We start from the raw sequence: 11,822 nt of genomic DNA, 5'->3' as shown, positions 1-11,822 counted from the left end.
GGAAGATTATTTTTGCTACTGGTAATAATCAATCAGTGGGCATTTGGTCTCTAATACAACAGTAAAATAATCAAATGGACAATTAATGAATACATTCTTCAACAACCCACATTTTAAATCATATTATACAACTCTCATCTTCTTGTGACTTCTTACTGGCTTTATGAGACTTGTCTAGCTAACTAACCTCATGAGTTATACCAGTTTTAAGAGAAATTCACCAAAAAAGAACTTTGCAGGAAAACTATTTTAATGAACATATCATTCCATTTCTAGGTATACATTGCTATGTGAAGACAAATGTTGTGCAAGACGTGTGGTAGGGTTGAAAAATAAATTATCCAATATAGGAGCAAAAAAATATAAAAAGAATCTAAATATAATAATAATTGATGTTTTTCTCTAAATGAAGTGTTTATAACTTCAGAATCTTATTTAATCTGTAGATTGTTACACAGAAGGAAACAATATATTGTGTCACCAAACTGTTGGTGATTATGTTTTATTTGGATCGTGTTATTATTTAAGGGATTGTATTGCTCAGTGCAATATCTGAATATTTGACAATCCATCTGCATCTCATTATCTACAGCCAAGGTAAGAAATGATCTTAATTGGAGGTAGCAAGAATCATTTGCCAAATGGACAAAACTAATTGTAACCCAACTCTTTTTACAATCCAGGTTCTTCTTTATTTTTTTTAATTCATGAAATACAATCTTACCTGTGTTTAAGCTTTTTCTAGCGAGCACTTGTCTGATCGTAAATCCAGTTTTCTCATTACTATTTTTCACTCAGGAAAAGTATTCCTGGATACTGGATAATGCATTTTAATGTTATTTAGAAAATACTCTTATTGGAAACATCAATTTTAGCATTTCTGTTTGTATGTTAGACAGTTTTGCATGTGCTTAGCGTTAGCCAGTCTGCTAACCATTAAATCATCCCTTAGAAAAGTGGTGAATGTATGCACTTTGGTTTTGTATATATACAAAGTTGATGATAAGCCACTAAGATGTATTACTTTATTTCTTTTTTCAAAATTATTCATAATATACTATCTTGCTGTAAAAAATTACATCTACTGATGATTGAAGATTATTGAGTGCAGCTCATTCATGCTAAGGATGTGTCAAAGTCCAGGTTTGCCCCAACTTTCTTTTTTGTAAATTTAATTTTATTTTGCTGTAAAGATACTGTACAGAGGGGTTACAGTTGCAAGAATAAGGCAATGAGTATATTACTTGTTGATCATTATTACCCCTTACCTTGTCCAACTATCCCTTCACACCTCCCCCTCCCCCTCCCCCACTCCTCCCCACTCCATGCCTCAACTTCTATAAAGCTGATTTTGAATAACCGGAGCCTAGATTAATGAGGATTAATTGCGCATTGTCTTTGATGTTCTTTTGACCTTTTCATATGAATTAATGACTTTAGCCTTCAGCTCTTCTGACTGCTCTTTTACAGAAGTCTGCAAATTTCTAGTAATGAGGTAGCAGAAAAGAACAAAGGATGTTCCAGGGATCCTGTTGTTGTGGACAATTAGTATCTTCTGTCATCATCACCGTAGTAACATATAAATATAAACAGACCAAAGATTTCTTTTTATGTTCATTAGAAATGCCTATTTTACTGTTGGAATTACTAACAAAATAGTCAATGATAATGAAGTAACTTTCTCACTTGTACCCAAAAGACTTATACCAGAAAGTGATGATGGATCTATTAAAAATATTATCATCAGAGCCATATGTCTATATTTTCACTGACTTTTTAAAACTGTATACTTCAATTTTAGATAAATTGCATCATAACCCATGGTTTCAAGTGCATTTTATTGAACAGGCTAATTTTGTTTAGCTAGTTTGCAGTGTTCAAATACTCACTCTTCATATGATGTTTGGTTATATTGTTGAAAGTTGTGCAACATCAGTTCTGTACTTTTTCTTTTCTACTCTATATTTAAATATTAAATCTGGTTGATCCAGTATCACTTGTTGACAATGTTCTCTCCCTGTGTTGAGTTTTTTGCCCTTTCTTCTTTGACATAACTTAACTTGCTATATTATGTGAATTGATTTCTAGGTTATATGTTTTCTTGAATGATTCTATTTTTCTTTTTTTCTTTTTCTTGTGCTGGTCCTGATGCTTGAACTCAGCGTCTCGGTATTGTCCCTGAGATCTTTTGTTCAAAGATGGCACTCTACCACTTAAGCCACAGCTCAACTTCCACCTTTTGGTAATTAGTTGAAAATAAGTCTTAGACTTTTGTGCATGGGCTAGCTTTGAATCATGATCTTCAAATCTCAGTCTTGTGAGTAGATAAGTTTGCAGACATGAGCCACTAGCATTCGTGTTTGGTTCTTCTGTTTATTGTTTCACCAAAACTACATTGACTGTATTATAATTTTATAGGAAGTTTTTTGCTATTGGTATATTACCATTTATTATTAATCCAACTTCAAAACTGATGTACAGAAGGGTTACAGTTACGTAAGTCTGGTATTGAGTACATTTCTTTTTTGAACAGTGTTACGCCCTCTCTAATTTTCTGCCATTTTTTTCCCTTTATAGGAAGTCTTAAATGCAAGTAGTGCTCATTCTCTAACTTTTTTCCTCTTTCAATAATATGCTGGCTATTATGGGCTTTTTCACTTTCATATAACCTATAGAAATAATTTGCCAATACCTACTAAATAAATTCCTATAATTTTGACTAGTATTTCATTGGATCTGTAGATTGGAAGCCAAACTATTTTCTAGGTAATTTGTAGGAGAATTAATGAGCTAGAAGATGAGAAACTATACACAATATTTACATCAAAGTAAGGAGTAAACTTGTGGTTCAGATGGAAAGAATGAATTTTAATTTCATAGAGATTAAGAAGCATAATAGAAGACTTACTGTATATGGAAGTAGAAATGGGGGAAACTCAAAATAGATTATTAGAATAGGTGTAAAATCTTTTTGTTTTTGTTAACTCATGAGGATTCCAAAATACCAATTTAATTACCTGCAATATTAATTACTTAATATTAATAATAGCAATTAATAATATTAAGCAACATGTAATATTAATTAATTAAGATGAACATTAAAAAATGAGAACTTTAGAGAGGCACTGGTGGCTCAGCTTGTAATCCTAGCTACTGAGGAGTTTGAGATCTAAGGATCACCATTTGAAGGCAACCCAGGCAGGAAAGCCTGTGAAACTCTTTTTTTTTTTTTTGCCTGTGAAACTCTTATCTCCAAATAAACCACTCAGAAAAATCTGGACTTGGTGCTGTGGTTCAAATGGTCGAGTGTTATCATTAAGTAAAAGAAGCCTTGGTTCTAAGTTCAAGCCCAGGACTGGTAAAAAAAGAGAGAGAACTTTAGGTAGCTTCTGTTTATTTTTTATGGAAGTAGAAACCATTGGCTTTTTAGTAATTCCAGGAAGCCAACAATTTGGCTAAGAGTATGCAAGGAGTGTTTTTAGTAAAGATTTAAAATAACAATAACTTTTGTGAAAAAAGTCAATTTCAAGCCATCCTGATAATTTTTTTTTAAGTAGAGAGATTTTTCAGACCAGATAATTAACTGACAGTGTTTACCTGAGCATGTGTGGCTAGTCTTGCTCTCTCTCTCTCTCTCTCTCTCGATATATATATTTTTTTGTTTTTCAGAAAGTTCTCAAGTTACAGCAACAGTTTCAGAAATGAAGCGATAAACAACCATTAGGAATGAGATTGGTTTGGTCAATGTTTCTTGAATGTCATATCTGAAAACAAAGCAAAGCAAAGTTAATTAAAGCAGCCTCATTAATTTTTTACAAGCAAAAGTATTGTGAGATTCATTCAATTGAATGCTTACCATGTGCCATTTGCTTTGGAGTGTGAGCAAGAGAACATGAGGCAAAAGTTTTTGTTCCAAGAAACTCACCCTCTACAATGCATGATAAAGTACAGGCCAGATACAGTGAAAGATGATACCTTCCAGGTTTGTTGTGATCAAGGAAAGAACATCAAAGAAGCCATGATTTATGAATAATTTGGGAAATATTTTTAATGTTTCTCAAGCCTTGAATAGAAGTAGAATATCAAGAGCTTCAAGCTTCATTTTAAAAATGAAATAATGTCTACTAATTTTGCTGTTTGTCTGATATTTGAGAAGAAATTTCATTATGGAACAGTCGTTACTTATGATTAGACACTAGAGAAGAAGTGGAAAGTAGCCAGTGAACACTAATTAGTGTTTAAGTTATTGTAATGAAATGAAGACAAATTGTTCTTATGCCTTAAAAATAATTATAAGGCTGACTCATTGCTGTGATAAAATGCTGAGCCTGAGCATTGCTTGGTCTTTACATTCTAATTAGATTTTATTAATTTTCAATATTTTTTGTGGAAACTAACAGTAGATCACAACATGGTGTATTTTGGAGGCAGATCATTCTTGATATAGCAGAAATCCATAGGATGCCCAGGCTTTCTTCAATGAACCCACAAGTAGGCAGTAATAACATGTTTGAATCACTTTCTCAAATGCTTCTCAGCTGTGGCTGAGGGAGAGGAGCCTCATCAAAACTCGATTCACAAAAACATAAAACAAAAATCGGGGGGACGGTAGTTGTGGAGACGGGAGGGAAGGGATTGTAAGGGGAAAACAAAGGAGGAGGCAACAATGCTTGATAGGAAATGTACTCATTACCTTGCTCATGAAACTGTAACCCCTCTGTACAGTCTTTTTTTACAATAAAAAACATATTTAAAAAATCCCCCTTCCTCCCACCCTGAAACTTAACAAATTAGAGGAAATACCATATAATAATTTTATTGGGCATGCTGTAAACAAGCATGACCAGTATTTAGTATATATTCTTTCTAGTCCTTGATTTAAAATAGTAGATCTTCTTAGTACCCATTTTACATATGATTGCATTAACTGAGAGTTCTTAACAAAGACCCTGACAGGAAAATTCTGTGAGTTCGTTTGCTTATAACAAACCAACCAACCCTTGGGTTGACAATACTTGAGTCAAATTATTTAGCCTTTATATAAAGGGGGAATAGGACGATTAGTAAAGATGCCAGCTCTCATTGTCCTGTGTTTGTGTGATTTTTTTGCCCCTAAGAGGGCCTCTACTCAGGAGAATTGACCATAATTTATAAAGGCAAATGAACCTTCCTTTGATGGCACACTGAGTAGAAGTTGGTCAAAGGGTGTTGTTACTTTTATTTAGTAGGCATTAGTTTTAATTTGTGAGTCATTTCATTAAACCTTTTCTATTTTATACTAAATTGTAGTTGTGTGTGTGTGTGTGTGTGTGTGTGTGTGTGTGTGTCCTGAGGCTTGAAATCAGGGCCTGGACACTGTCTCTGGGAACTGTCCCTGAGCTTTTGTGCTAAAGGCTAGCCCTCAACCACTTTGAGCCATAGCTCCAGTTCTGGCTTTTTATTGGTTGCTTGGAGATAAGAGTCTCATAGATTTCCTGCCCGGTCTGACTTTGAACATAATCCTCTGATCTCAGTCTTCTGAGGAGCTAGGATTAAAGGCATGAGCCACCAACACCCAGCTATGTACTCAATTTTATTTAAAATAAATGATAGAACTGGAAAGAAATTGGTGGTCATCTAATTTAGCTTTGGAATATCTTTTCCACTGTAATTATTTTCATAATGGTCTCTTCCCTATAATGTAATAACTTCATGTTTCATCTTACTCTCTGACATCTACAATAGTTTTCAATATCTCAGCTTTTTCCTTTGTTTAACTGATTGCTGTATTTCTGCTTTACTTTAAATGTGCAGCTTTTTTGCTTTTCCTCCAGTATTACCCGAGTCTTTCCTTGGCTTGTAAGCAGTTCATCTCCTCCATGTCTGCTGTCACTCTTCAAATGACCTTTCTGCACTTTTGGCATTTCCATTCTTATTCTGAAATCCCATAAGGGCTCCTATTTTCTGGAGAGTCAGGGTCACTGTGTTTCCATGCCAAGTGTTCAGGTTCTGAATCCTGTCATTTTCCTTATCTCAGCCAATGTGTCTTTCTCTTAAAATTTTCAGAGTTGTCTTCCTCACTATTATTCCAGGTTTCAGTCATTCCTGAATGAAGAAACTATCTTTTCAAGAACCATTCAAAGGCCAGGTGCAGGTGGCTCAAGTCTATAATCCTAGCTACTCAGGAAGCTGAAATTTGAGGACTGAGATCAAAGCCAGCCCGGGCTGGAAAGTCTGTGAAATTCTTATCTTCAATAAAACACCAGAAAACCAAAAGTGGTGCTGTGGCTCAAGTGGTGAAGAGTCCAAGGACAACATCTAGGCCCAGAGTTCAAGCCCCACAAGAACTATTCAACATATAAGGAAAACATGGCTTGACAACCAATTCTTATTGAACTTGATAAATTACACATTGAAAACAGTGAATGCTTATCAAAGTTAATAGGTCATGTACAAGGACCTACTTTATCCTGTGGCCTCTCTACCACTTCCCTATTCCAACCCAAAAAAGAACTAACAGAAAATGATCTAAGGATACCCTTCAGGCAGGTACAAAGCAAAGACTTACAAATATGGAGCTTGGGAATGAGCAAAAGGGTGAAAGTAAAAATGTCCTCTATTACAAAATGCCTATTTTTGCTTTGACCTTTTACTTTATGTTAGTATTAATGTATAGGCAGCAGGATGCCAATGTAAAAAAAACACCCCAAAACAACAAGGAGAGAATGGAGTTAGTAAGCACCAGTTGCCATGTGAACAGAGACCTGTTTGTGCCACAGATCTTGGCAAAGATCAAACCTGAGATCAAAGGCTTTGATAAAATATGACTGAGCTTAGCAGCTCATAACCTCTTCCCACAGCTGTAGGGAGTAGTTTGTGAGTGTCTACTGCCTGAGGTGTGCCTCTCACAGGGAGTCCATGTGGGACCTGCTGGCTGGGACTGGGGTCAGCTTGGATGGTAATGATGATGATCTAGGCTGATAGAAGAGCTGAGGTGCCAGGTTCCAGCAGGAGTTATCCTAACAGATACCAACCTATTAAAGCAGCCAAGCTTGCTGTGATCTCAGACAGAAGTGACAGCAGCTGGAGAAAGCTGCAGGAGCAAAACAACCAGCAGTGGCTTCAAAAAGAGCTGAAAGAATTTAGTTTTAGGTTTAGTGGTGTGTGGGAAACTCAGAGAGGAGAGAAGTTGGGCATCAAAAATTTCTGCCATTATTTTCAAAGGGCTTCATGTTCTACTTTGATTATTCCTTATATTGATACATATCACTGAAAGCCACACCTAATAATAATTACGTGTTATTTACTATAAATATGGTTCATAGAAAGAAAGGAAGGAAAATAGATTGGAGGACTAAAACATCTATGTAAATTTATGACTAAATGGTAATCACAGGAAGCAGATTGGTATTGTGAACAGAGAGAGTACAGAGTGGTACCAATTGAGGATGAAGTACTTTTCTGTGTTCCTATTTTATCCTGTCTAAAATTTATACTGGTATGTATTCATCTGCAAGTCTCATGAATCATAAGCTTCAAGTATTCATCAAACTATAAATAACTCTTGTGAGCATATCGGATAAGGATATGTTTGACTTACATGTTAATTGATGCTCTTTAAGAGCAGGCTATTTGAGAAAGGGACACAGAATAGACATCTGTGTTCCAATGAGATATCAGCTGTAAAAAGTCACAGGAATTCTTTCTAAATTCACTCAACATTTCAGGAAAAAATAATGCATTGCAATCTAGTAAAAAAAAAAAACCAGGGCTACCTCTTTTCTTACAGTTTTACAATTTTATCAAAACCTAGCCCATCTGACTCATTGCATAGAAACATTTTTGTCTTGATACAAATTTCAACCTACATAAGAACAGTTACATATGTCAAGCTATATGTACAAATGTGAATTCATGTATGTGTAGATGAGATAAAGAGACACAGAGACAGAGACAGAGGCCATTATAAACTGGATGCATTTGAAAAGGCCAGCTAATAGAACTGAGTCTTGAATGCTTGTTAGAGTCAACAACACATCAGCTTGTGTAAACATTCAATGTCAGTATCATATGAGACTTACTTGTGTCTACACATAATTTGGGAAGTGAGCATTTGGGGCCCCCAAAGTAGTAATAGTAGCTGGGAGCTTTCCAAATGTGGGTAGGTCTGTTCAAGGTGCTTTATTTATTTATTTTTAATATGTTTTTTATTGTGAAAATACTATATAGAGGGGTTACAGTTAAATGGGTAAGGTAATGAGTACATTTCTTATCAAGCATTGTTGCCTCATCCTTTGTTTCCCCTTCCCATCCCTTCCCATCTCCCTCTGCCCCCCAAAGTTGTAAAGCTCGTTTTTCAACATAACAACTTGTACATCTCATTGTTGCAATGGGTCCACCTGTATCCCTATTTAAACGGTTTCTTTTTGCCTTTCCCCTCCACAAATTATACCAACATCAAATACAGTGAAAGCAGGGGGAGGGACATACAAAGCAACAAAGAAATCATTTTATAAATATGTTAGAAACAATTGCATGAAAGAAAAAAAAACATTTGAATCCTTATCATGGAGTTCATTTCACCTAACATCAACTTATCTGACCTTTTCTGCTTGTCTCAGACATATACTAGTTATTGCAAATAAGGGAAACCATGGGACCTATGTTTCCTTGGTCCTGGCTTACTTCACTTAATACAATTTTTCCCAACTCTTTCCCTTTCCTAACAAATGGGACAATGTCATTCTTTCTGGTGGAGGCATAGAATTCCATTGTGTATATATACCACATTTTCTTGATCCATTCATCTACTGAGGGGCATCTGGGTTGGTTTCATATCTTCGCTATGGTAAATAATGCTTAGATAAACATAGTTGTGCTTGTAGCCTTAGTATGGTCTTGTTTGTGATCATTTGGGTAAATGCCCAAAAGTCCCAGATTGCTGGGTTATTGGGGAGCTCTATGTGGAGTCTTTTGAGGAACCTCCATACTACTTTTTAAAGTGGTTGAACAAGTTTACACTCCCACCAACAATACAGTAGGGTTTCCGCTTTATTTTCTATTGAGAATGAAAATGTCCTTAGAATATGAACGAAAGAAAGGCAACATTTAAAGGAGATTGATATTTCAGGAAGAAAATTGTTAGAGTACCATACTGGTAAACGATCTTCGAAGGGTTTACTCTTATCAGAATGCACTGAACACATAAATGGACATGTTAAACTGAAACTTGTTTGTACAACTATTCAAAAGAAACAATAAGAATACTTTTGTAGATTTCTGAGACATTTTATGCATTGTTTCTAAATATTCTTATTAATATCTATGAAAAAATAACAATCATTTCCACCTTACAGAAAAAGTACCAAACATCAAGAAGTGAATGCACCTCTTTAAGCTTATATAACTAGTGAATGGTCTTGGGTACTAGAATGCAAGCTTCCTCATATTCAGACCCAGAATGTCTCCATTATTATTCAACACATTTTTTTCAGAAATAGAGATTATTTTTTATTTTTTTATTGTGAAACTACCGTACAGAAGGGTTACAATTACAAAGTAATTGTACAATTGCAAAGTAATGAGTGCATTTCTTTCTTCTTCTTTTTTATTGTGAAATGAAATGAGCTGGGTGCCTGTAATCCTAGCGTCCTAGCAGCTCAGGAGGTTGAGATCTGAGGATGTCAGTTCAAAGCCAGCCTGGCAGGGAAACTCTATAAGACACTCATGTCCAATTAACTACCACAAAAGCAGCCAGAAGTGGAGCTCTGGTTCAAATGGTAGAGTCCTATCCTTGAGCAGAGAAGCTTTGGGACAGTGGTCAGTCCCTGAGTTCAAGGCCCAGGACTAAGACCAAAAAGAAATGTTCAATTCTTATAATCTGATTTAGCAGGTATATGATTGAAAAGGATTATTTGTTTTGTATGTCAATATGAAAAGTTGGCTTTTCTCTTTCAGTTTTTCTCCTTAATCTTCTACTAAGCCCAACTTTATAATGTCCTCATCGTATAACCAGGAAGGTTAGGGTCTTTTTTTTACTTGTTACAACAACCTACCTCTTATTTATCTATGCTTACTTAAAATGTATCTGTATTTTGTCTCACTCTTTCTGGAAGTTCCTTAGAGTTCCTTACAAGGGATAAATAATAGTTGATTTATACAAACATTAAGCGGTATTTTAATCAGTTAATTTGTGCTTTCCTTCATGGTAATACTCAGACTGCCTTTTTTCAGGTTATGAAGTATGAGTTAGTAGAAGTATTTATATCCCTCTTTTCCTGCATTTTGTTTTTCCTCTGCCTGTACCTCTTTTTTTATTACTTGTTGAATTCTGGTCAAGAACCAGCCTATGTTCATGCACCTTAAGGAGGCTTACACACTTTTTCTTTTCTTTCTTTCTTTTTTTTTGTTGCCAGTCCTGGGGCTTGAACTCAGGGCTTAGGTGCTATTCTGAGCTTTTTTATTCAAGACTAGTGCTTTTCCACTTGAATCACACCTCCACTCCTGCTAGTTCACTGTAGATTAGAGTCTCATGGTCCTTCCTACCTGGGCTGGTTTTGAATTGTGATCCTCAAATCTTAGCTTCCTGAATAGCTAGGATTACAGATATAAGCCATTGGTGCCTGGCTCTTGCATTTGTTTTTAACTTTCTCACTGTCTTCCAAGTTAACTCTGGCCAGCAGGTGTTCATCCTGGTTCAAAGTCCAAGCTTTTCTCCCACATCTGGTTGCTCTGTGAAGTTTCCAAGTGTCAGCTGACCATAGATTGATATTTTTTTACTCATAGGGAGACAACCTGGTTGTTAATTGCTGTTACTGATTTCTAGGGCCATACTAGAGCTACCAACTTTCTATATGGCTTGAGTCCTATATGGTTTTCTTCTTCTATGGACAATATCCTTTGATGATAGAGATAAAAGGTCTTCTAACCCTCAGATTACTGCCTCCAGTGCTATTATGCTGTAGTCTCACTGCTACTGAACTGATCAAGCCAATAGCCAAGTCCATCTTTATTCTTGCTGCCTGGCTAGTAATGTTGGCCACCTGCTGAGTTCTCATCAGTGGGTTTACTGTTCCTCCAGGTTTACTGCGGAAGCTCCCTGCCAAATTGCTTTTTCTTTTGCCTTCAGTTCCATGGTTTTTATTGAAGAAGGATTCTTATAACTATAATTTCACCAATTCAAACAGGAGAAGACTTAACACTAGGAAGGAGCTCTTTGCAATTCAATGTGTCGTATTCCAGATGTGTTTTGTGAAACCCATAACATATCACTTAGTTACTAAAAAGAAAAAAATTAACTCAAAAGTAAACTTAGGGGAAGTCATATAGTCCTGTAATTTTTTTTTGCTTCTCTTGAAAAGTTGGTGTATTTGGCTATATTGTACTTATATTTCCAAATGCTAACACTTGGTGGGAATTAAGTACATTGTGAAGGCTTCCTGCCACTGTGACAAAATGCTGGAGATAATCAAATTAAAATGAGGAGGAGTTTAATTTCAGCTACTGATTTCTGAGATTTCAGATCCCAGCAGTATGGTCCTGTTGCTTTGAGTCTGTGGTGAGGTATTTCAAGATGGTGTGCAAGAGAAGCTGAACACTTCATAGAATGAGGTAACAAAGAAAGAAAGAGCAGAACAGGCTGCAGTTACAATACCCTCTTTAAGGTTATTTTTCCAATGATCTAACCTTGGCCCCAACCTCTTCAAAGTTCTGTTTGTGGCCAGAGGCTAAGCATTAAAACCATCTAATGTTAAATCCCCCAACAACAAATCCTCAAAGAAACAACTGCCCAATAAATAAGTGGGCTAAAGACTTAAAGAGAAATTTCTCTGAAGAAGAAAGAA

This window comes from Dipodomys ordii, unplaced genomic scaffold (assembly GCF_000151885.1).
Source record: "Dipodomys ordii isolate 6190 unplaced genomic scaffold, Dord_2.0 Scaffold8, whole genome shotgun sequence".
Lineage (NCBI taxonomy): Eukaryota > Metazoa > Chordata > Mammalia > Rodentia > Heteromyidae > Dipodomys > Dipodomys ordii.
Note: the sequence above shows the minus strand (reverse complement) of the source record.